Below are 23,044 nucleotides of genomic sequence, written 5' to 3'. Positions count from 1 at the left end.
ACATAGGGGCAGTATTTTAGTAGTTATATTCTTGTACGTAGAAGCAGTATCATAGTAGTTATATTCTTGCCACATAGGGGCAGTATTTTAGTAGTTATATTCTTGTACATAGGGGCAGTATAATAGTAGTTATATTCTTGTACATAGGGAGCGGTATTATAGTAGTTATATTCTTGTACATAGGGGGCAGTATTATAGTAGCTATATTCTTGTAGGTAGAAGCAGTATCATAGTAGTTATATTCTTGTACATAGGGGGCAGTATTATAATAGTTATATTCTTGTACATAGGGGGCGGTATTATAGTAGTTTTATTCTTATACATAGGGGGCAGTATTATAGTAGTTATATTCTTGTACATAGAGGGCAGTATTACAGTAGTTATATTCTGGTACATAGGGGACAGTATTATAGTAGTTATATTCTTGTACATAGGGGGAATTATTATAGTGGTTATATTCTTGTACATAGGAGCAGTATTATAGTAGTTATATTCTTGTACATGGGGGGCAGTATTATAGTAGTTATATTCTTGTACATAGGGGGCAGTATTATAGTAGTTATATTCTTGTACATAGGGGCAGTATTATAGTAGTTATATTCTTGTACATAGGGGACAGTATTATAGTAGTATTATTCTTGTACATAGAAGGAGTATTATAGTAGCTATATTCTTGTACATAGAGTATAGTATGCGTCCCAAGGGCATCCACTGGACAGAAGAAAGAAGATCCAGCCGCAATGGAGGAGAGTCCAGAAAGGTGAGTAAATGTATTTTTTGGCCTCATGTCTGTGGGCCGGGTGGAATTCGATGCAGGATTCGGCACAGGGAAACCGTGCGGGCCCGTGGACATGAGGCCTTTGTCCTTGTTCTACATTGGTTTCCTGCATTCTTTGCAAATATCCATTCATTTGATTATGTCCTTGCAACCCAGTGGCTGCTAGCTTCCTCTTTAATAAGAAGTAATTCCAGCTGTGAATGAGAACTATATAGTAAGCGTTCCTCTATCTTCAGTAGTATGTGATTTTAATTTTTGATTTTTCATCTGTTAAAGTAGATATATTTTACTTATGCAGAAGTGCTTAAATTACTAGTCATTGACTGCTGTGTTGTGACTGTGGACCAACAGTCTTCCTGGCAGCATATAGAAAAAACAAAAGTCAGCAATTCCAATAAACAAGTTAAATGTGAGGGCGCCCACCCACTGGCGTTTGCGATTTTCGTGCGTGAAAAACGCAGCGTTTTCGGCGCGTTTTTCGCGGCTTTTTCGCGGCTTTTTCCGTTAATTTACATTGACATTCATGGGTGCATTAAGAGAAAAATAAGGACACATATGCAACTGACAGTTCCTATGTTAAAAATTGCAACGGACTGAAAAAAAAAACGCCAGTGGACAGGAGTACATTCAAAACTAATTGCTCTTGAGAAAAAACGCAAAACGCAAAGAAAAAAAAAACGCCAGTGGGTGGGCGCCCTGAAGGTGCACATGATATGAATAAAATTGCACAACTGTTGTTTATACTAACCGCACAAAAATGCAAAGTTCTCAGCATGTGCGCCCATTTGCTACATCCAGGTGAACCTTCTTGGATGAGTACCTAGTTCTAAAAGTCACCCTGGGCTAAAGACCTCCAATAGACTCAGGGAAAGCTGGGTACCTGGCTATATACATTCATTAAGCCACCTGGGAAAGATTGGTGAATGGCCTGCAAGACAAACGTGAAGGCAGCCAATTCCCCACCAATTCAATAAATACAAAAAACGCAAGTCAGTACTTCCAACCAACAAATAAATATGAAAGTGCGTGTAAGCCATGGCTGCAACATCCAGTAACAGAACCACATGGTGGCTCAGCTCTCATACACATATATTGTTAATATCTGAATAAAACTGCACAACTCTTGTTTATATTAACTTTGCCTTTTTATGCAGTTAGTATAAACAACAGTTGTGCAGCTTTAGGGCGAGCACCCACTGGCGATTGCGTTTTCCGCGGTTTTTTCGCGCGTTTTTCGCGGCGTTTTCGCGATTTTTCCGTTAATTTCCATTGACATTCATGGGTGCATTAGGAGAAAAATAAGGACACATATGCAACTGACAGTTCCTATGTTAAAAACGCAAACGCAACGCAAAAAAAACGCCAGTGGACAGGAACACATGTTATCTCTATGCCTGTGCAGGAAAAACGCAAAACGCAGGTAAAAAAACGCCAGTGGGTGCTCGCCCTTAGGCCGGCTGCCCACGAGCGCGACGGGCTCCGCCGCGGAATATTCCGTGGTGAAGCCCGTCACGGCGCCCCCCAGAGCCCCTATACTTACCAGCGGATCCGGCTTCTTTGCGCCCGCATGACGCTTCCCCGCCCACCGCCGCCGCGTCACATGACACGCCGACCGCGTCACATGAGAGAGCTGGAGAGCAGGAGCTCCAAAAAAAATGGAGTGCCCGGCGCATGCGCACGGCACGCTGCCGGCATGCCGAGCACGTCCGCCGGGCCGAAGAAAGAAGATCTGGTCGCGACGGAACGAAGATCCGCAGCGTCCGGACAGGTGAGTTTAATCTTCTTTTTAGCCTCATGTCCCCGGGAAAGGAGGGACAAGCTGTGGATTCTGCATGGAGAATCCGCGGCGGGCCTGATTTTCCTCGTGGATATGATGCCTTAGGGCTTTTACCCACTAGCGTTTTTTTCTAACGCTGCGATATCGCTGTGTTTTTTTTAATGAGACTTTCTAATGTTAAAATCACATTGCACGAAAATCACAAGTTTGTGCTTTTGCAATTTTTGTGTGATGCGATTTTAACATTAGAAAGTCCCATTGAAAAAACGCAGTGATATCGCAGCATTAAAAAAATGCTAGTGGGTAAAAGGTCTAGTGCTAGAGGCTGGTCCAGGAAGAAATACCAATGATGTTATTTTAAGTTCCAGCCAGGCGGCTGTGCGCACAGCAGAGAGGCTGCAGTCTGTGGATGAGACTCTGCGATCGAGCGGAACTTGGACGGATCCACGAATGAGATGGCTGGAAGACGGATCGGCAGCTGGTGGGCCCACAGCACCTATGCAGCCCGGTGAGTCACCATGTTTATCAAATTCATTTAACGTAGTAAGCCGGTCAGTGCCCGCGGGGGTAAATTTAAGGGAAGGGAGTATTGGCGATGCATTGTCGGAGATGCATGGGGGAAGTAGCGATGTGAAGGCACTGGTAGGATGCATGTTAGAATTTTTACGGAGGCAGGAAATAGGGCCTGCTCCGGTGCCGGTTTCGGCGTATATTATGCCGTCAAGTGCGTCATCCGGCCGAGAGAGCTCAGTGGTAGGAAGCTCCGCCGGGGGGACTGGGATAGCACAGGCAATGGTGATAACGGGTGTTGGCCCAGGACCGTCGCCGTTTTTGGCGTGGACCAGTTCATTGCCAGTTTCATCCAGCAGGGTTAGTACTCTGGGCGGAAGCTCGGCGGGGGTGGAGGAGTCTACATCTGGAGTGACAGTAGCGGTTCAAACGGAAAAGGATGGGGACGGGATTCGGATAGATGACAGGGCAAAAGGCGAGGTGTACGTTTGCTTTGAGGGGCCCTTGGGAGCCCACTTAAAGAAGGAGGTTAGGAAAAAATATGGAAGGATGACTATGTGGAGATATTCTCCCTCCTACCACTGGAAAAGTTCAATTTAGATAAAGGGAAAAAAACGGAGTACAAGAAAGAGGAAGAGGAAAAGCGTAGATAGTGTCTGATTCCTCAGACGTTCACTAACTGGTTGCAGGCATTTGCCATTCTGGCGAGCGTAATTGGGGAAAGAGCGCCGGAAAACTGCTCTTTTTTTAAAATTTAGATTCGATAGGCGAGGCGTATCGGGAGTATGGAGGGCAAACCTGGCTGCGATATGACGAGCATTCAGGCAACGGAAAGCCATAAGGCCTTCAATCCGATGGCATCAGAAGGACATTGGCTTATGGTTGAGGGTCATGGTGCCAGTGCGTTACGGGCAGGCTTTTCATGGGGGAGCCGGGCCATTTGGCCCGGCCTCTACCTCTCGTGGAGGAAACCAAAGTGGACAGTCAGGGAGCAATAGAATTGGTTTGTGTTGGCAATTCAATGAGTTCCAATGCAAATTTGGGGCGGGCTTCAGATTCAAGCATATCTGCTCCCATTGTAGTGCAGGGTCGCATGGAGCATCTAAATGCTTCAAGAAGGGAAAAGGAAAAGCCCCCGGGGGGGTGGGATTGGAAAAAGGGACGACACCAGTGAGACTGGCAGAGATGGTCCCGTTCCTAAATAGGTACCATAATCAGAAAAAGGCCAAATTATTATTGTAAATATTCAAGTAAAGGTAATGATCTCACCCATGTAGCAGGTTATGTCAGCTCCCGTCTTATATTTCTTGCCGTGTCCTCTTTTCAGTATGAAGGAAGCAGTCTCTCATCCATACCGCTCGATCCTAGGCGGTTGCTTGACACATGGCATTTAAATGATAAGAGCTTGGATGCATAGAGATAAAAGCTTTCTTCTATTTATTCAGTATGTGCCCATAATAACAAGAAAAATACAACCGTCCTGAGAACGCGTTTCAACCTTCTCAGGTCTTGATCACCTCAAGTTATTATTGGAGGGTTTTCGGGACAGTTTTCACATTCCGCTCCGTTGCATAGGGTTCCGTTTTCGACAAAGAACTTGCTTTTGGCTCTACGGAGTCCGAAGGTGGTATCAGAAAAGCTGGCTAAAGAAGTTAGTTTGGGCCACATGGCAGGTCCTTTTCAGGAGCCTCCTTTGCCGAAATTTGTGGTATCCCCACTGGGGGTAGTCCCAAAGAAGGAACCGACCAAGTTTCGGTTAATTCACCATCTATCTTATCCAAAAGGGGCATCAATAAATGATGGTATAGACCCTGAGCTTTGTTCAGTGGTTTACACTTCGTTTGGCGCGGCCGTACATTGGGTTTGAAAGTATGGAAAGGGGGCTTTACTAGCGAAGGCTGATATTGAATCAGCATTTCGCCTATTGCCAGTGGCTCCAGATAGTATTCGATTATTGGGTTGTTTTTGGGATGGGAAGTATTTTGCTGACAGGTGCCTGCCTATGGGATGTTCTATCTCATGCGCATATTTTGAAGCCTTCAGCACATTTTTGGAATGGGTAATGAGGGACACTGCAAATGTGCAGACAGTCATTCACTATCTTGATGATTCTTTGTGTATTGGACCTAGGGAGCCGCCAATATGTGTGACTTTGTTGGGAATGTTGCAGTGGGTTGCTCATCATTTCGGGGTGCCGATAAAACTGAGGGACAAACGACTTGTTTACAATTTTTGGGAATCGCCATTGACACTAAGGCAGGGGTGTCAAACTCATTTTCACTGAGGGCCACATCGGGCTTATGGTGACCTTCAAAGGGCCGATTGTAAGACAGTATAGTAAGGGCCTGTTCACACAAGCGTATTTGCGTACATAATATGCAGTGAATAGAAGCCATTGATTTCAGTGAGTTCAGTCACATGATGTACATTTTCACACAGCATGACCTATTTTGTTGCGTACTACGCACCCCAATAGGCAATTGAAGTGAATGGGCCGCGCAAATACGTGGTGAATGCGCAGGAAACCTATGTATTCACTGCATATTTGGGCACCATCTCAGGGGCCCATCTGCGTTCTTTTTTCCGTGCCTAAATATGCAGGCATTAGCAATTTTTGATTGCGCAAATACACAGCGTATTTGTGCTACCGAAATACCCATGTGAACAAGCCCTAATAGTGACCCCCCCAGCAGCCACCATTAACCCCCCCCTCTCAGCAGCCACCATTAACCCCCCCTCAGCCACCATTAACCCCCCCCCCTCAGCCACCATTTACCCCCCTCCTCCAGCAGCCACCATTAACCCCCCTCCTCCAGCAGCCACCATTAACCCCCCTCCTCCAGCAGCCACCATTAACCCCCCCCCCCGTAGCTACCATTAACCCCCCCTCTCAGCAGCCACCATTAACCCCCCCTCTCAGCAGCCACCATTAACCCCCCCTCTCAGCAGCCACCATTAACCCCCCCCCTCTCAGCAGCCACCATTAACCCCCCCTCTCAGCAGCCACCATTAACCCCCCCTCTCAGCAGCCACCATTAACCCCCCCCCTCTCAGCAGCCACCATTAACCCCCCCCCTCTCAGCAGCCACCATTAACCCCCCCCCTCTCAGCAGCCACCATTAACCCCCCCCCTTTCAGCAGCCACCATTAACCCCCCCCCTTTCAGCAGCCACCATTAACCCCCCCCCTTTCAGCAGCCACCATTAACCCCCCTCTCAGCAGCCACCATTAACCCCCCCTCTCAGCAGCCACCATTAACCCCCCCTCTCAGCAGCCACCATTAACCCCCCCTCTCAGCAGCCACCATTAACCCCCCCCCGCTCAGCAGCCACCATTAACCCCCCCCCTCTCAGCAGCCACCATTAACCCCCCCCCCCTCTCAGCAGCCACCATTAACCCCCCCCCCCCTCTCAGCAGCCACCATTAACCCCCCCCCCCTCTCAGCAGCCACCATTAACCCCCCCCCCTCTCAGCAGTCATCTTTAACCCCCCCTCTCAGCAGCCACCATTAACCCCCCCTCTCAGCAGCCACCATTAATCCCCCCCCCCCAGCAGCAACCATTAACACCATTAACACCCCCCTCGGCAGCAACCACTAAATCCCCCTCCCCCCCCCCCAGCAGCCACCATTAGCCCCCCTAAACCACATACTTACCTCCTCCTTGCTGTCTGCGCTGCTTCCCCTCCGCTCACATATTAACATTTTCCACATCACTTCTGCTTATTCAGCAGTTCCAGCAGCCTGATTGGTTGTTTGGGTTGGCTGATTCACCAAGCAACCAATCAGGTTGCTGGAATTGCTGAATAGGGCAGAAGTGTTGTGAAAAATGTTAATATGCCAGCGGGGAGCTGCAGCACTCCAGCTGGTAATAGCTTAGTGGTGAGCAGCGTCGGCACGCCGCGGGCCACATGAAACGAGGCAGCGGGCCGGATTCGGCCCGCGGGCCTTGTGTTTGACACATGTGCACTAAGGCAATGGTGTGTCAGTTACCAGAGGATAAGTTGCAGGATTTAAAAAATGAGGTGGAGAGAGCCGTGGTTTGCAGAAAAATTACATTGAGGGGGCGACAGTCATTATTGGGCAAGTTAAACTTTGCTTGCAGGATAATGCCTATGGGGCGAGTTTTTTTGTCGACAAATGGGTCAGCTACAGTGGGGGTTCGGTCCCCTCATCATTTTATACGACTTGGAAAAGGCCATAAGGGAGACTTGGCAGTATGGTTGGCATTTTTGAAAAAGTATAATGGGAAGTCGATTATTATGGTAGAGGTGAGTGAGAACTTCGACTGGGAGCTTTTTACGGATGCGGCTGGGAGCGCAGGTTTTGGCGCATATTGTCAAGGGCAATGGTGCACTGGAGAATGGCCTGAGAATTGGAAGACAGAGGGTTTAACAAAAAATCTGGTGCTATTGGAGTTTTTTCCAATAGTAGTGGCTATTGCGCTATGGGGCACTCATTTTCAAAACATGAAGGTGAGGTTTCACTGCGACAATATCGGGGTGGTGGCAGGTCATTAATTCCTTGACGGTATCTTCCCCCCCAGTAGTGAATCTGTTACGCCACCTGGTTTTGGAGGGATTCACTTTAAATATTTGGTTGGTGGCGGTGCACGTCCCAGAGGTCGGAAACTCAATTGCGGATGCTCTCTCTCGGTTTCAGTGGGAGCGTTTCAGGACATTGGCCCCGGAGGCGGAAGAACAAGGGATGACGTGCCCATCTCGGCTCTGGAGTGCGGTAAGCGAGCAGTGGGGCACCTGATTGAAAGGTCACTGGCTCAGGGAACTAGGGCTGCTTATGTTGCAGCATGGCAGGAGTGGGAGGATTGGTTGGGACAATTTGGGATGGGTGAGTCAGAAGAGAATAAGGTGGGGGCGCTGTTGAGTTGGTTGGGGGAAGTAGAGCAGGAGAAGATTTCAGTTGCATGAGTTAACCGTTTCATGGCAGGGGTGGCATTTGGCTGCAAATTAAGAGGGTTGGGAGATATAACCAGGAATTTTTTAGTTAAGCAAGCGTTAAAAAGCTTTAAGAAGGGGAGAGGGAGGATTGATTCACGTAGACCAATTTCATTTGATCTATTGGAAAAAATGGGTTGGGTGTTGGAGCAGATTTGTGCAGAGGTTATTATTTAAGTTGGCTTTTTCATTAACCTTTTTGTGTCTTTAAGGGTGGGGGAGTGAGTTTTGCCCAATAAAGGAGTTGGGGGAGGTTTACAGGTGGAGGATGTTAGAAAGGTTGGAGGGAGCTGGAGTTGTTGATCCGCTGATCAAAAACTGATCAGGCAGGTCGGTGACAAATAGTCAAGTTGGGTGGGGTTCAAGGGCAGTAATGTGCCTTGTGACTTTGTGGGAAAATTATAAAAGGGTAACGATGGGGAAAAAAGGGCCTTTGCTCCAGCATGAGAATGGGCAGTTTTTATCCCGATTTCAATTTTCAGCAGTTGTTAAGAAGGCGCTGACAAAGTTAGGTTTGGACTGTTCGCAGTTTGGTACGCATTCTTTTAGAGTTGGGGCTGCTACAGAAGCGACGGTGCAAGGGTTGTTGGGTGAGTCGGTTAGGAAGATAGGTAGATGGCAGTCAGGGCGGTACAAATTATATGTGCGGCCTCATCTTCTTTAGGAAGGATGTTAAAGTGTTAACGGGGGTATTGTTCAATATTGTTTCTCTTTTATTGCAGGTCAACAATCGGTGTTAGTATGGATTATGTGGCACTCATATGTTTACTGGGAGGCGAAAAGAGCTAACATTAGGTGGGATGGGAGGCAGTTGAGATTCCCGAGGTGTGAGGCAGTGTTGCGATGGATGGGAATAAGGGGGATGTCATGGTGCAAAGTGCTGCACGAATTTGAGCGAATGGTGAGTTTAGACAGGGTGCCGGATATCCTTGTTATACACGCTGGGGGTAATGTTTTGGGAAAAAGACCGTTTAGGGACCTTTCCAGAGATATCAGGTATGATATCTTGAGACTCTTAGCATCGCATTATAAAATGGCATGGTTTGGTTGGAAATAGTTCCTAGAAAAATTTGTAAGTTTGTTGGCTCGGTGAAAGGGCTTGATAAGGCAAGGATCAAGCTTAATAGAGAGGTCTCGCGTTTTGTCAACAGAAATGGGGGAGTTGATGTGCGGCACATTGACCTGGAGGCTGGCACAGGTAATTATTGGAGACCGGATGGAGTCCACCTGAATGAGATCGGGTTGGATTTATGGTTGGAGGCGATACAGGAGGGAATAGAGCGTGCCTTAGTTTTGTGGAGGGCGGCGCAGGCTTCAGGGTTCAAGCCCTGCTGGCTGTGGCGGTTAGGGAGGGGTCCTTGAAGTCAGCATAAAAGTGTGGTGGGGGGGAGGCAGGGGCTGGATAGTTACCCCCCCCCCCCAGTTCTGATTAAGTAGTAGGTGGGTCTGTCGCCTCTTGGCTTTGACAGGGGGGTTCCCTGCAAAGATGGTTGCTGTGGCTAGACTGGGTATGGCTAGATAGCCTCGGGTTCGGGAGGTAGGTGACTTGAGGCTAAGTAGTGAGTATCCCGAGTCAGGTGATTAGAGATGGGAGGCGTAGTTTTTGGAAAATAGGGTCTCCCGAGTCGGGCATTAGGAGACGGGAGCCAGATACACCTATTTTCCTTGGTTGGTGAGGCGACAGATAGTTTCTCTTGGGGCTCCAAGGATCTCTCCTAAAATAGTTTCAGAATAGGGTTGAAAGTATATTTATGTTTATTGCTATGTGTGTAATAAAATTGGCTGCTGTGGCCAAAATGTTATGATCGTGACCAAGAGAGGACTGGGTATGCACACGGGTTTCTGGCAAACTGTCCCTGTGCTACCGGGAGGTTGACCTGGCCCTACCTAAGCGGGGACATCCCCCAATAAGGGCAGCCCAGCGGTCTTCGGATTTGGGCCCTAGCTGATCCTAGGAGCCACGCACCAGAACAGGATGCATTCACATGCCACATGACAGGGACTGAACAACAGGACACACAGAGCCAGAATACACAGCATACAGCAGCCACAATGCAAACACTAATAGCTGATGATAAGCTGAATATAAATGCGAGGTGTTAGTTCGTACATTGGCCAATGAACTTAAGCTGCAAGCCCTAGCAAGGCCCCTCGTATCTTGCAGTCCCTACACTAGCAAGACACATCTACTAGAGGGCCCTAGGGGCCAACCTAGCACAGACATAGCAAACAAACTCAGCAGACCAAACTGATACAAAATAAACGTACAAACGGGCATGAACCACAAGGCACAGATCACACAGCAAGCTGCAACAAAACACAGATAGCAGGTCACACAGCAAACTTCAACAGACAAGGATTCATGACTGCTGACCCTAGGGGCCATACAGAGACTGACCAGGAGCTGGGTTTATATGTGAGCACAGACCCAGGAGATTGGCTAGCAGGAAGTACCACACCCAGCCAGCTCAATCAATTAACCCTGTGAGGGCTGTGCTGCTAGGAAGTTTAGAACTACAGATCCCAGCATCACACGTAACACAAAATTAATCCAAAGAGAAGTTGTCGGTGGTTATTTTAGATAAGATGGTGGGTTCAAAAGGTTACAGCAGACGACTCCGTTATACCAGGTCATGTGTGTCGGCTGGCGCAAAGCTGCACATGCGCAGAGCAGAGCTGGCACGTCAACTGTGACATTTCTGTGTGAGCCTCTGCACCTCTGCAAGGTTTGCACAGAATTAGGACATGCCGCAAATTTGTTACCGCGCAGGTTTTCATGTGGTCAAATCGTGGCTGTCTGCATAGGATCGCATAAACTAATGCAATCCTATGGAAGCGTGCAATGGCAGAAATTCTGCGCAAAACCTTGCTGCGGGATTTCTATTCGTGTGCTCTCAGCCTTTAGGCTCTTACCCAATTGCGTGTTTTTAACGCTGTAATATCACTGAGTTGGTATACTTTCAGCTAGTGTCCCACTGGCAGTTCTCAGCAGGACACCAGCTGAAAGCTTTGAGAACAATGCAGCTGTTTGCATATACAAAACAGCTGCTTTGTTCTCAGAGCTATCATGGCGGTATTCCACTCCGCCTGCATTAACTCTTAAATAGCTAATTAGCTACTTAAAGTAGTGCAAAGATGATTGCTCAAACTGTCATTTGAGCGATTTTTGAGCGATTATCTTTCAGTGTAAATGGGCCTTAAGTCAGTGTTTGTGCGGGTGTTTGCAAAGAGCCTGGTTTAGCAGCAGTCTGGTCTAGCCAGTGCATCTGCAAGTAGTCTGGACTAAACTACTAGGAATGAAGGAGCCCGAATGGTATCACCCATCTCCCTTGGACTTATTTAATCTCAGAAGACTGCGGGATAACTACAGGCCCCTATGAGCAAGATGAGTTTGCCATGCAGCATTGAGAAGCATCTGACAAGTGAGTGTAAGGCAGGGTACACACGGGGCGTATTCCCGTCGGAAATCTCGCGGTTTGGCCGCAGCAAAAACCGCGAGATTTCCGTCGGGAGAACCGCCGCGGTTTAAGCCGCGGCGGCTTTGAAGCAGCCCGGCCGCTTGCTTTTCCGTTGTGGCCGGCTCTCCCATAGAGGAGAGCGCGGCCGTGACATAAATAAACAAAAAAACAAAAGTAAACAGACATGCTCAATCTTTGGAAACCTCGTCCACATGGCTGGCTAATCCCGAGATTAGCGGCCGCGGGCAGTTTTGCCGTGGGCGGATCTGCTGCGGCAAAACCGCGGCAAATCCGCCCTGTGTGAACCCCGCCTAAGGTTAAGTGTCCGGAGAGGAAGAGTGTGATTTTCCAGGAGCTGCACAGATAACTAGGACTGTGGGCCTGATATTCCTCCTGTGTTCTGCCTCCCTGCCTCACTACTAATTCTGTCTATAGCCATGCTGTATTGGATTTATGTACTTTTGTACTCTTTAATATTGGATTACAAGTAAGGGCTTTTACCCACTAGCGTTTTTTTAACGCTGCGATATCGCTGTGTTTTTTTTGCAAATGTCAGTGGGATTTTCTAATGTTAAAATTGCATCACACAAAAATCACAGCAGTGCAAACTTGCGATTTTTGTGTGAGGCGATTTTAACATAAGAAAGTCCCATTGACATTTGCAGAAAAAAACGCAGTGAAATCGCAGCGTTAAAAAAAATGCTAGTGGGTAAAAACCCTAAAGTAACATTGTCGATCGTTCACGGCTTTGTTTTCAACTACTCTGTGTGTAGACTATCTTTCCATAACCCAGCATCACCGTAGAGGAAGGAACAGTGCCGTCACCCGTGACAATCCAGCAGAAGACACCAGGTAACAAAATCCCTGGTTACCCCCACTTTACTAGCCTGCCCAAAGCTCTGTTGGCTGAGCCCCTGATTAACCTCTGGGTGGGAGACGGTGGAGCCACTGTGACAGTGGCCTACCACTAATCCCCGCTGTCTCCTAGGCTAGGACCTACGCCTAGGTCGCTGCAACAGCAGCTGCCTGACACTCGGCAGCAGTAAAGAAAGTAGTGGAGTTACTGTCAGCCACTTCCTTCTTGCAATTATTAGCAGTGTGAGCTGTTCTGTTGGTAACATTAGGGCATATTAGATTATAGACAAGGTTAAAGCGATGTTGCAGCCCTCAAACAAAGTCAGATGAACGGCTTCTCTAACCGCCTGATGTAGACTGTGCATTAGTATGTATTGGTAGTCTAAGACACTACATGCTTCTCTGATTAGCCAGTGTTGCTCACATATTCAGCTTTGGCCAATCAAAGCAGCATGTAATGTCTTAGACTAATAATGCATACTAATACAAAGTGTGCATTGGTAGTTGGAGAAGTGGTTTGGACATCTTTTGTTTGTCCAGGACAGGAGAGTCCCTTTAAGATCAATGCTCTTTTACGTCGGTCATACCCCCGGCTAGGACTGTATAGTCTTCCAGCTTCTCAAAGTCGATAAAACTTGTAGTCTTAAGTTCGTGCCCAGAAAAAAGCAAAACTTCAAAAACTTAATATAACATTTTGAAGCAACAGCCCATAGAATCACAGCATTAGGGCGAGCACCCACTGGCGTTTTTTTACCTGCGTTTTGCGTTTTTCCTGCACAGGCATAGAGATAACATGTGTTCCTGTCCACTGGCGTTTTTTTTGCGTTGCGTTTGCGTTTTTAACATAGGAACTGTCAGTTGCATATGTGTCCCTATTTTTCTCCTAATGCACCCATGAATGTCAATGGAAATTATCGGAAAACGCCGCGAAAACGCTGCGTTTTTTTCCCGCGGAGAACGCAAACGCCAGTGGGTGCTCGCCCTTAATCTGTACTCAATAATATGAGTACCAGTCAACGGCCATAACGGCATCAACGTAGTCACACAGATCACAGAGGAAACAAAAGTTCACCAAAGTGCACGGGTCAAGATGGAAAACAGATTAGGTTGTAAATTTGAGCAGAATGTTGGTTCTGATCCACAGCAGGACATACTTCTCCCCGTTGAAACGTTGTATCTTAAGTATTTGGCAGCAATGCTCTATGTGTCTATGAAACATGACCTGCATAAACTGTATCTTCCTATAGTAGTCCTGTCTGGGGAACATCTGTTGTATCTCCCAGCTGTTAAAGCGCTTCCCCCTGTGATGTTGTCCTTATGACATTTGCAGCAAGCGCTGATAATATTACATCTTTGGATGCTGAGATTCTAAAAACATTCTGCACATTTTCTCACAAGCTCACAGACACAGACAGAAGTTAAGCCTGCATCTAATTTCTTGCATGAACAGGATCAATGTGTGATGTCATTTCAAAAATCCTGCATAAATCATAATAAGTGAGGAGATTTCATACATTGGATATGGTAAAATGAAAATATTAGAGAAGGAGTTGTATCCTATACTACCCTTGATGGAGTGGCCATATTTGAAGTGGATTTCCACCCAAAACATAAAATTCGCCATATAGTAGTAAATCATGAGTTTGATCAGCAGCAAAAGTCTTGTAATTCTGTTGTATTCACTTACAGAGAGATTGGCATTTTTTCAGTTCTGTTATAGCGGCCATTTTGAACAGGAAGTGCAACTATGTTGATTGTTAACTTTGACTTAGCTCCTCAAAAACTAATGGTAAAAGGTCACTTTGTCACCTACTGAACAGGCAGATAGAATGACAATATATAATCATGTTATGAGACTCTTATTTAAAGGTAACGACAATATGGCTGTACTTCCTGTTGTCATTTTTGCTAAATTGCCACCACTACAAAGTAATGGTCATAATGGCTCAAAATGTAACTTCTGACTTGCTAATATATGACCAAATTTGCACCACCTTGTTTCCTCTTATTGTCTCTCATTCACCACTACCCGCTTCCTTGCTAAACCAGAGAACCTGCTCCTTTGCGCCATCCCTCCTCTGTTCTCTAGGGCTGGATCCTTTCCTTCAAGTTCAACCTGGACTGAGTTTGGGCACGTTTGCCATTAAGGGCAAAGTTATAAAGGATGCAAAAAGAGCATTAAGTGATTATTAGAGATGAGCGAGCACCAAAATGCTCGGGTGCTCGTTACTCGGAACGAACTTTTCGCAATGCTCGAGGGTTCGTTTCGAATAACGAACCCCATTGAAGTCAATGGACGACCCGAGCATTTTTGTATTTCGCCGATGCTCGCTAAGGTTTTCATGTGTGAAAATCTGGGCAATTCAAGAAAGTGATGGGAACGACACAGCAACGGATAGGGCAGGCGAGGGGCTACATGTTGGGCTGCATCTCAAGTTCACAGGTCCCACTACTAAGCCACAATACCGGCAAGAGTGGGCCCCCCCCCTCCCAACAACTTTTACTTCTGAAAAGCCCTCATTAGCATCGCATACCTTAGCTAAGCACCACACTACCTCCAACAAAGCACAATCACTGCCTGCATGACACTCCACTGCCACTTCTCCTGGGTTACATGCTGACCAACCGCCCCCCCTCCCCCCCACAGCGCACACGAAAGTGTCCCTGCGCAGCCTTCAGCTGCCCTCATGCCACACCACCCTCATGTCTATTTATAAGTGCGTCTGCCATGAGGAGGAACCGCAGGCACACACTGCAGAGGGGTTGGCATGGCTAGGCAGCGACCCTCTTTAAAAGGGGCGGGGCGATAGCCCACAATGCTGTACAGAAGCAATGAGAAATAGAATCCTGTGCCACCGCCATCAGGAGCTGCACACGTGGGCATAGCAATGGGGAACCTATGTGCCACACACTATTCATTCTGTCAAGGTGTCTGCATGCCCCAGTCAGACTGGTAATATGTACCTTAACAGTAACCGCGTTGGTGGTAATGTGGTGGTGACTGCGGACCTAGTAGCGCGGTTTTATTTTGTTGGTTTTCGGAATGTGGCCAGGATTAAGTGGGCCGTGGCGGGGGGATGGTGGGTGGGCTCTCTTGTAGTGTCGGTAAAGGTGAAATTCTTGGACTGCCACCAGACGAACCAATGCAAAGGCATTTGCCAAGAATGTTTTCCCTGTTGGAGGAGGAGGGGGATGTTTTTGAGGCACTACGTGTCCTCTCCACGTGTCCGTGGTTATATGTACCTTAACAGTAACCGCGTTGGTGGTAATGTGGTGGTGACTGCGGACCTAGTAGCGCGGTTTTATTTTGTTGGTTTTCGGAATGTGGCCAGGATTAAGTGGGCCGTGGCGGGGGGATGTTTTTGAGGCACTACGTGTCCTCTCCACGTGTCCGTGGTTATATGCACCTTAACAGTAACCGCGTTGGTGGTAATGTGGTGGTGACTGCGGACCTAGTAGCACGGTTTTATTTTGTTGGTTTTCGGAATGTGGCCAGGATTAAGTGGGCCGTGGCGGGGGGATGGTGGGGGGGCTCTCTTGTAGTGTCGGTAAAGGTGAAATTCTTGGACTGCCACCAGACGAACCAATGCAAAGGCATTTGCCAAGAATGTTTTCCCTGTTGGAGGAGGAGGGGGATGTTTTTGAGGCACTACGTGTCCTCTACACGTGTCCGTGGTTATATGCACCTTAACAGTAACCGCGTTGGTGGGAAATGGCCTCACCACCATCATGTCTTTGGGAAGCCTCTGTTTCCACACCCCAGAGACATACCATTAGCAGCGGTATAGGCAGAGCCCAGAATTCGTAACATTTCAGCCGTAGCATTAGGACAGGCCCCACTAACATATCACTAGCAGCATTATAGCGGGAGCGCAGTCTTCGTTCCATGTCAGCAATAGTAGCACTCAAGACAGGCCCCAGTAACAATTCCGAAGCAGCAGTATAGCGGTAGCGCAGTCTTCGTTCCATGTCAGCAATAGTAGCACTCCAGACAGGCCCCAGTAACAATTCAGAAGCAGCAGTATAGCGGGAGCGCAGTCTTCGTTCCATGTCAGCAATAGTAGCACTCAAGACAGGCCCCAGTAACAATTCTGAAGCAGCAGTATAGTGGGAGCGCAGTCTTAGTTCCATTTCAGTAGCTGCAGTATAGCCAAGGCCCAAGTTACATTTATGTAGCTAAAGTGTAGGCCAACCCCACACACACTTCTGTACCATGAGTGCAGGCGAAGAACATACAAATTGCTATGATTACACTGTAGGTGAGGGCCCCAAAAAATTGGTGTACCAACAGTACTAATGTACCTCAGTAAAAATTGGCCATGCCCAACCAAGAGGGCAGGTGAAACCCATTAATCGCTTTGGTTAATGTGGCTTAAGTGGTAACTAGGCCTGGAGGCAGCCCAGTTTAACGAAAAATTGGTTCAAGTTAAAGTTTCAACGCTTTTAAGAGCATTGAAACATATAAAAATTGTTTAGAAAAATTAGATGAGTGAGCCTTGTGGCCCTAAGAAAAATTGCCCGTTCGGCGTGATTACGTGAGGTTTCAGGAGGAGGAGCAGGAGGAGGAGGAGGAATATTAGACACAGATTGATGAAGCAGAAATGTCCCCGTTTTGGATGGTGAGAGAGAACGTAGCTTCCATCCGCGGGTGCAGCCTACGTATTGCTTACGTATCGCTGCTCTCCGCTGGTGGAGAAGAGAAGTCTGGGGAAATCCAGGCTTTGTTCATCTTGATGAGTGTTAGCCTGTCGGCACTGTCGGTTGACAGGCGGGTACGCTTATCCATGATGATTCCCCCAGCCGCACTAAACACACTCTCTGACAAGACGCTAGCCGCAGGACAAGCAAGCACCTCCAGGGCATACAGCGCGAGTTCAGGCCACGTGTCCAGCTTCGACACCCAGTAGTTGTAGGGGGCAGAGGCGTCACCGAGGATGGTCGTGCGATCGGCTACGTACTCCCTCACCATCCTTTTACAGTGCTCCCGCCGACTCAGCCTTGACTGGGGAGCGGTGACACAGTCTTGCTGGGGAGCCATAAAGCTGGCCAGGCCCTTAAAGACTGTTGCACTGCCTGGGCTGTACATGCTGCTCGATCTACGCACCTCCCCTGCTACCTGGCCCTCGGAACTGCGCCTTCTGCCACTACCGCTGTCGGATGGGAATTTTACCATCAGCTTGTCCGCCAGGGTCCTGTGGTATAGCAACACTCTCGAACCCCTTTCCTCTTCGGGAATGAGAGTGGGAAGGTTCTCCTTATAGCGTGGGTCGAGCAGTGTGTACACCCAGTAATCCGTAGTGGCCAGAATGCGTTGAATGCGAGGGTCACGAGAAAGGCATCCTAACATGAAGTCAGCCATGTGTGCCAGGGTACCTGTACGCAACACATGGCTGTCCGCACTAGGAAGATCACTTTCAGGATCCTCCTCCTCCTCCTCCTCAGGCCATACACGCTGAAATGATGACAGGCAAGCAGCATGGGTACGGTCAGCAGTGGGCCAAGCTGTCTCTTCCCCCTCCTCCTCATCCTCATGCTCCTCCTCCTCCTCCTGAACGCGCTGAGATATAGACAGGAGGGTGCTCTGACTATCCAGCGACATACTGTCTCCCCCCGGCTCGGTTTCCGAGCGCAAAGCGGCTGCCTTTATGGTTTGCAGGGAAGTTCTCAAGATGCATAGCAGAGGAATGGTGACGCTAATGATTGCAGCATCGCCGCTCACCACCTGGATAGACTGCTCAAAGTTTCGAAGGACCTGGCAGATGTCTGCCAACCAGGCCCACTCTTCTGAAAAGAATTGAGGAGGCTGACTCCCACTGCGCCGCCCATGTTGGAGTTGGTATTCCACTATAGCTCTACGCTGCTCATAGAGCCTAGCCAACATGTGGAGCGTAGAGTTCCACCGTGTGGGCACGTCGCACAGCAGTCGGTGCACTGGCAGATTAAAGCGATGTTGCAGGGTGCGCAGGGTGGCAGCGTTCGTGTGGGACTTGCGGAAATGTGCGCAGAGCCGGCGCACCTTTCCGAGCAGGTCTGACAAGCGTGGGTAGCTTTTCAGAAAGCGCTGAACCACCAAATTAAAGACGTGGGCCAGGCATGGCACGTGCGTGAGGCTGCCGAGCTGCAGAGCCGCCACCAGGTTACGGCCGTTGTCACACACGACCATGCCTGGTTGGAGGCTCAGCGGCGCAAGCCAACGGTCGGTCTGCTCTGTCAGACCCTGCAGCAGTTCGTGGGCTGTGTGCCTCCTATCTCCTAAGCTGAGTAGTTTCAGCACGGCCTGCTGACGCTTGCCCACCGCTGTGCTGCCACGCCGCGCGACGTCCTGCTGCTGCTGACACATCTAGATTGCGAGACAGAGGTTGAGGAGGAGGAGGAGGTTGCTTTAGTGGAAGAAGCATACACCGCCGAACATACCACCACCGAGCTGGGGCCCGCAATTCTGGGGGTGGGTAGGACGTGAGCGGTCCCAGGGTCTGACTCTGTCCCAGCCTCCACTAAATTCACCCAATGTGCCGTCAGGGAGATGTAGTGGCCCTGCCCGCCTGTGCTTGTCCACGTGTCCGTAGTTAAGTGGACCTTGCCACTAACCGCATTGGTGAGGGCGCGTACAATGTTGCGGGAGACGTGGTCGTGCAGGGCTGGGACGGCACATCGGGAAAAGTAGTGGCGACTGGGAACTGAGTAGCGCGGGGCCGCCGCCGCCATCATAGCTTTGAAGGACTCCGTTTCCACAACCCTATACGGCAGCATCTCAAGGCTGATAAATTTGGCTATGTGGACGGTTAACGATTGAGCGTGCGGGTGCGTGGCGGCGTACTTGCGCTTGCGCTCCAACAGTTGCGCTAGCGACGGCTGGACGGTGCGGTGCGAGACATTGCTGGATTGGGCCGAGGACAGCGGAGGTGAGGGTGTGGGTGCAGGCCATGAGACAGTAGTGCCTGTGTCCTGAGAGGGGGGTTGGATCTCAGTGGCAGGTTGGGGCACAGGGGGAGAGGCAGCGGTGCAAACCGGAGGCGGTGAACGGCCTTCGTCCCACCTTGTGGGGTGCTTGGCCATCATATGTCTGCGCATGCTGGTGGTGGTCAGGCTGTTGGTGGTCGCTCCCCGGCTGATATTGGCGCGACAAAGGTTGCACACCACTGTTCGTCGGTCGTCAGGCGTCTCTGTGAAAAACTGCCAGACCTTAGAGCACCTCGGCCTCTGCAGGGTGGCATGGCACGAGGGGGCGCTTTGGGAAACACTTGGTGGATTATTCGGTCTGGCCCTGCCTCTACCCCTGGCCACCGCACTGCCTCTTGCAACCTGCCCTGCTGCTGCCCGTGCCTCCCCCTCTGAAGACCTGTCCTGTGTAGGCGTTGCACACCAGGTGGGGTCAGTCACCTCATCGTCCTGCTGCTCTTCCTCCGAATCCTCTGTGCGCTGCTCCCTCGGACTTACTGCCCTTACTACTACCTCACTGCAAGACAACTGTGTCTCATCGTCATCGTCCTCCTCACCCACTGAAAGGTCTTGAGACAGTTGCCGGAAGTCCCCAGCCTCATCCCCCGGACCCCGGGAACTTTCCAATGGTTGGGCATCAGTGACGATAAACTCCTCTGGTGGTAGAGGAACCACTGTTGCCCAATCTGAGCAGGGGCCCGAGAACAGTTCCTGGGAGTGTTCCCGCTCCTGAGCATGTGTCATCGTAGTGGAGTGAGGAGGCTGGGAGGAAGGAGGAGCAGCAGACAGAGGATTCGGATTTGCAGCAGTGGACGGCGCAGAACTGTGGCTGGACGATAGGTTGCTCGAAGCACTTTCTGCCATCCAGGGCAGGACCTGCTCACACTGCTCATTTTCTAATAAAGGTCTCCCGCGTGGACCCATTAATTGGGCGATGAATCTGGGGACGCCAGAAACGTGCCTCTCTCCTAATCGCGCAGCAGTCGGCTGCGACACACCTGGATCAGGAGCTCGGCCTGTGCCCACACCCTCACTTGGCCCTCCGCGTCCTCGGCCGCATCCACGTCCTCTAGGCCTACCCCTACCCCTCAGCATGCTGTATTACCAGTGATTTGATTTCCCAGGCAGGAAATAAATTGGCGCAAGCCTGCAGGCCAAATATAATTTTTTCGCTTTTTTGCAAAGGGAAGGCCCCACTGCGGATATTCAATGAACAATACGTTTAATTAATAACTGTGGTGTGTCCCTGAAAAAGTGTCACACAACTTTAGTGTAGCAGAGTTATTAACTCTGGCAGAGCAGGTATTTGCCAGTCAGGAAAGACAATGGCGCAAGCCTGCAGTAAACCGTAGCTGGTTGCGTTTGATTTTTGTACGTTCTCCACGCAGCACACACGTACACGGAGACCTTAGGACTGACACAGGCAGGCCAAATGTAATTTTTTCCCTGCTTTTTTGCAAAGGGAGGGCCCCACTGCGGATATTCAATGAACAATAACTGTGTTGTGGCCCTGCCTACACAATTCTGTCCCTGTAGTATCAATGGAGGGTGCAATGCTCTGCACAGACGATTTTTTGAAAAAAAAAAATATGCAACACTGCTAACAGCAGCCAGCACAGTACTGCACACGGTTAAATTTGGCCCTAGAAAGGACCGTTGGGGTTCTTGAAGGCTACACTCACTCCTAACACTCTCCATGCCTAAGCACCACTTCTGTCCCTAATACCGGGTGCAATGCTCTGCACTGCCGATTTTGAGAAAAAAAAATAAAAATTTTCCACTGCTAACTGAAGCAGCCTGCACACAGGTAAATGTGGCCCTAAGAAGGACCGTTGGGGTTCTTGAAGCCTACACTCACTACAAACGCTCTCCCTACAGCAACTCCAATAGAACAGCACTTTCCCTCACTAACTCACACGGCATCTGAGCCGAGCCGCGGGAGGGGCCGACTTTTATACTCAGGTGACATCTGATCGCCCCAGCCACTCACAGCAGGGGGGTGGTATAGGGCTTGAACGTCACAGGGGGAAGTTGTAATGCCTTCCCTGTCTTTCAATTGGCCAGAAAAGCGCGCTAACGTCTCAGAGAGGAAACTGAAAGTAACCATAACACCGCGTGGTACTCGTTACGAGTAACGAGCATCCCGAACACCGTAATATTCGCACGAATATCAAGCTCGGACGAGTACGTTCGCTCATCTCTAGTGATTATCATAGTCAGTGCGGTACTGTAGATTAAGCCTGTATGTTGACAAAAGTATTGGCACACATATAGAAAGTGATGACATTTGATTTTATTCACATTTCTCAGTAGGGTGTTGGGCCGCCTTCAGCCTCAATGACTGCAGTAGCCCTCCTAGGCACATTTTTTCCACCAAATTCCACTAGGTGTGTGGAGAGATTTGCCTCCATTTCTGAAGGAGAGCTTCAGATAGTGATGTGGGGAATGGAAGGTGTGTAGAGTGTAAACAGATATGACTTTCTAGTTTATCCAAAAGATGCTTAATGTGATTGTGATACAGACTTTTGGTTAGCAAATGAAGTATGCAGATGTTCTGCTCCTCAAACCAAGCCTCAACACTGTGTGCTTAACGACATGATGCTCAATGATAGACACGGAGCTGTGCTAATTTATTCTCACAGGGTAGGTAATGTCACATTGTGTCTCTTTACTGATTGGTTTTGAGGGTGGACGTCACTATAACCAATGGTCCTAGTCCTTCTGAGAAAAAACACCCTCACACCATAACAGAACCTCCTTCAAACTTCACTGTTGGGATGAAACGGTCGCGTAAAAGCCAATCTCCAGGCAACTGCCACACCCAAAGGTGGCCATCTGATTGGAAGATGGTGTACTGTGATTCAGCTCTCCACAACACTTACTTTCACTCATTTACAGTCTAAAAACAACGCTTCAAGTACCATTGCAGGCGCCTCTGGGCATTTACCGCTGTGATGTTGGGCTTGTGTGCAGCAGCTCGTCCATGGTAAAGCTGGTTCTGGTGCTAATGGATGTTCCAATGGCCTGTGACTAGAGATGAGCGAGCACGCTTGGTAAGGTGAGTTACTTTTGCCTGACAGTGCAGGATTGGTGGGGGTCACAATACTTTTGCCAACATAGTGTATATGTATTTCTACTCAAATGGCAATAGTGGCATAAAGGGGGTGATTTCTGGTCAAGCTAACTTTATGCCTAAGAAGATTGTTACTCTTTTTCTTGCCTTGCTTTGTTAAACATGGCACACTGTTCCATTAAGAGGTATCGGAGCTTTTGTGCACAAAAAATCATTTCACACATACCTTGCCACATTCCTACAGAAATAAATGGTGCACTTTTCTGCTTTTAACATTGAGTTTTCTTTCACATGCATTTAGAAAAATTAATATTTGGTTTGCAGGCTCCCTCACATTTAGGTTTCCGGCTGGGGAGGGTTCCCAGCCTGATCAACTGGTCTTGCTCATGAATGTGCACAAGCTCAGCTCACCCTCCCCTCACTCAGTGACTGTGTAGCATAACCACACCCACCAAGTACTACACAGCTATCTCTCTATCCTCTTTCTAAGTAGCTCCTACTATGTTACTCCTCTGCTGATAAGAGCAGAAAATTCACCCACAGTACATTACAGCTTTCTGTAATAGTAGCGTTCTCTGTTCTCCTCCACCATCTCCTGACACTATCATACAGCCCTCTGTAATAGCTCAGTGGAAAGGCAGTGAATGCACGTTTACAGCATGGAAGGAGCTGTCAGTTTACTCTGACAAAATTTGCTGAGA

Source organism: Eleutherodactylus coqui, chromosome 7 (genome assembly GCF_035609145.1).
Source record: "Eleutherodactylus coqui strain aEleCoq1 chromosome 7, aEleCoq1.hap1, whole genome shotgun sequence".
Taxonomy (NCBI): Eukaryota; Metazoa; Chordata; class Amphibia; order Anura; family Eleutherodactylidae; genus Eleutherodactylus; species Eleutherodactylus coqui.
The sequence above is the reverse complement of the archived record's forward strand: the minus strand, read 5'-3'. Positions refer to the sequence as shown.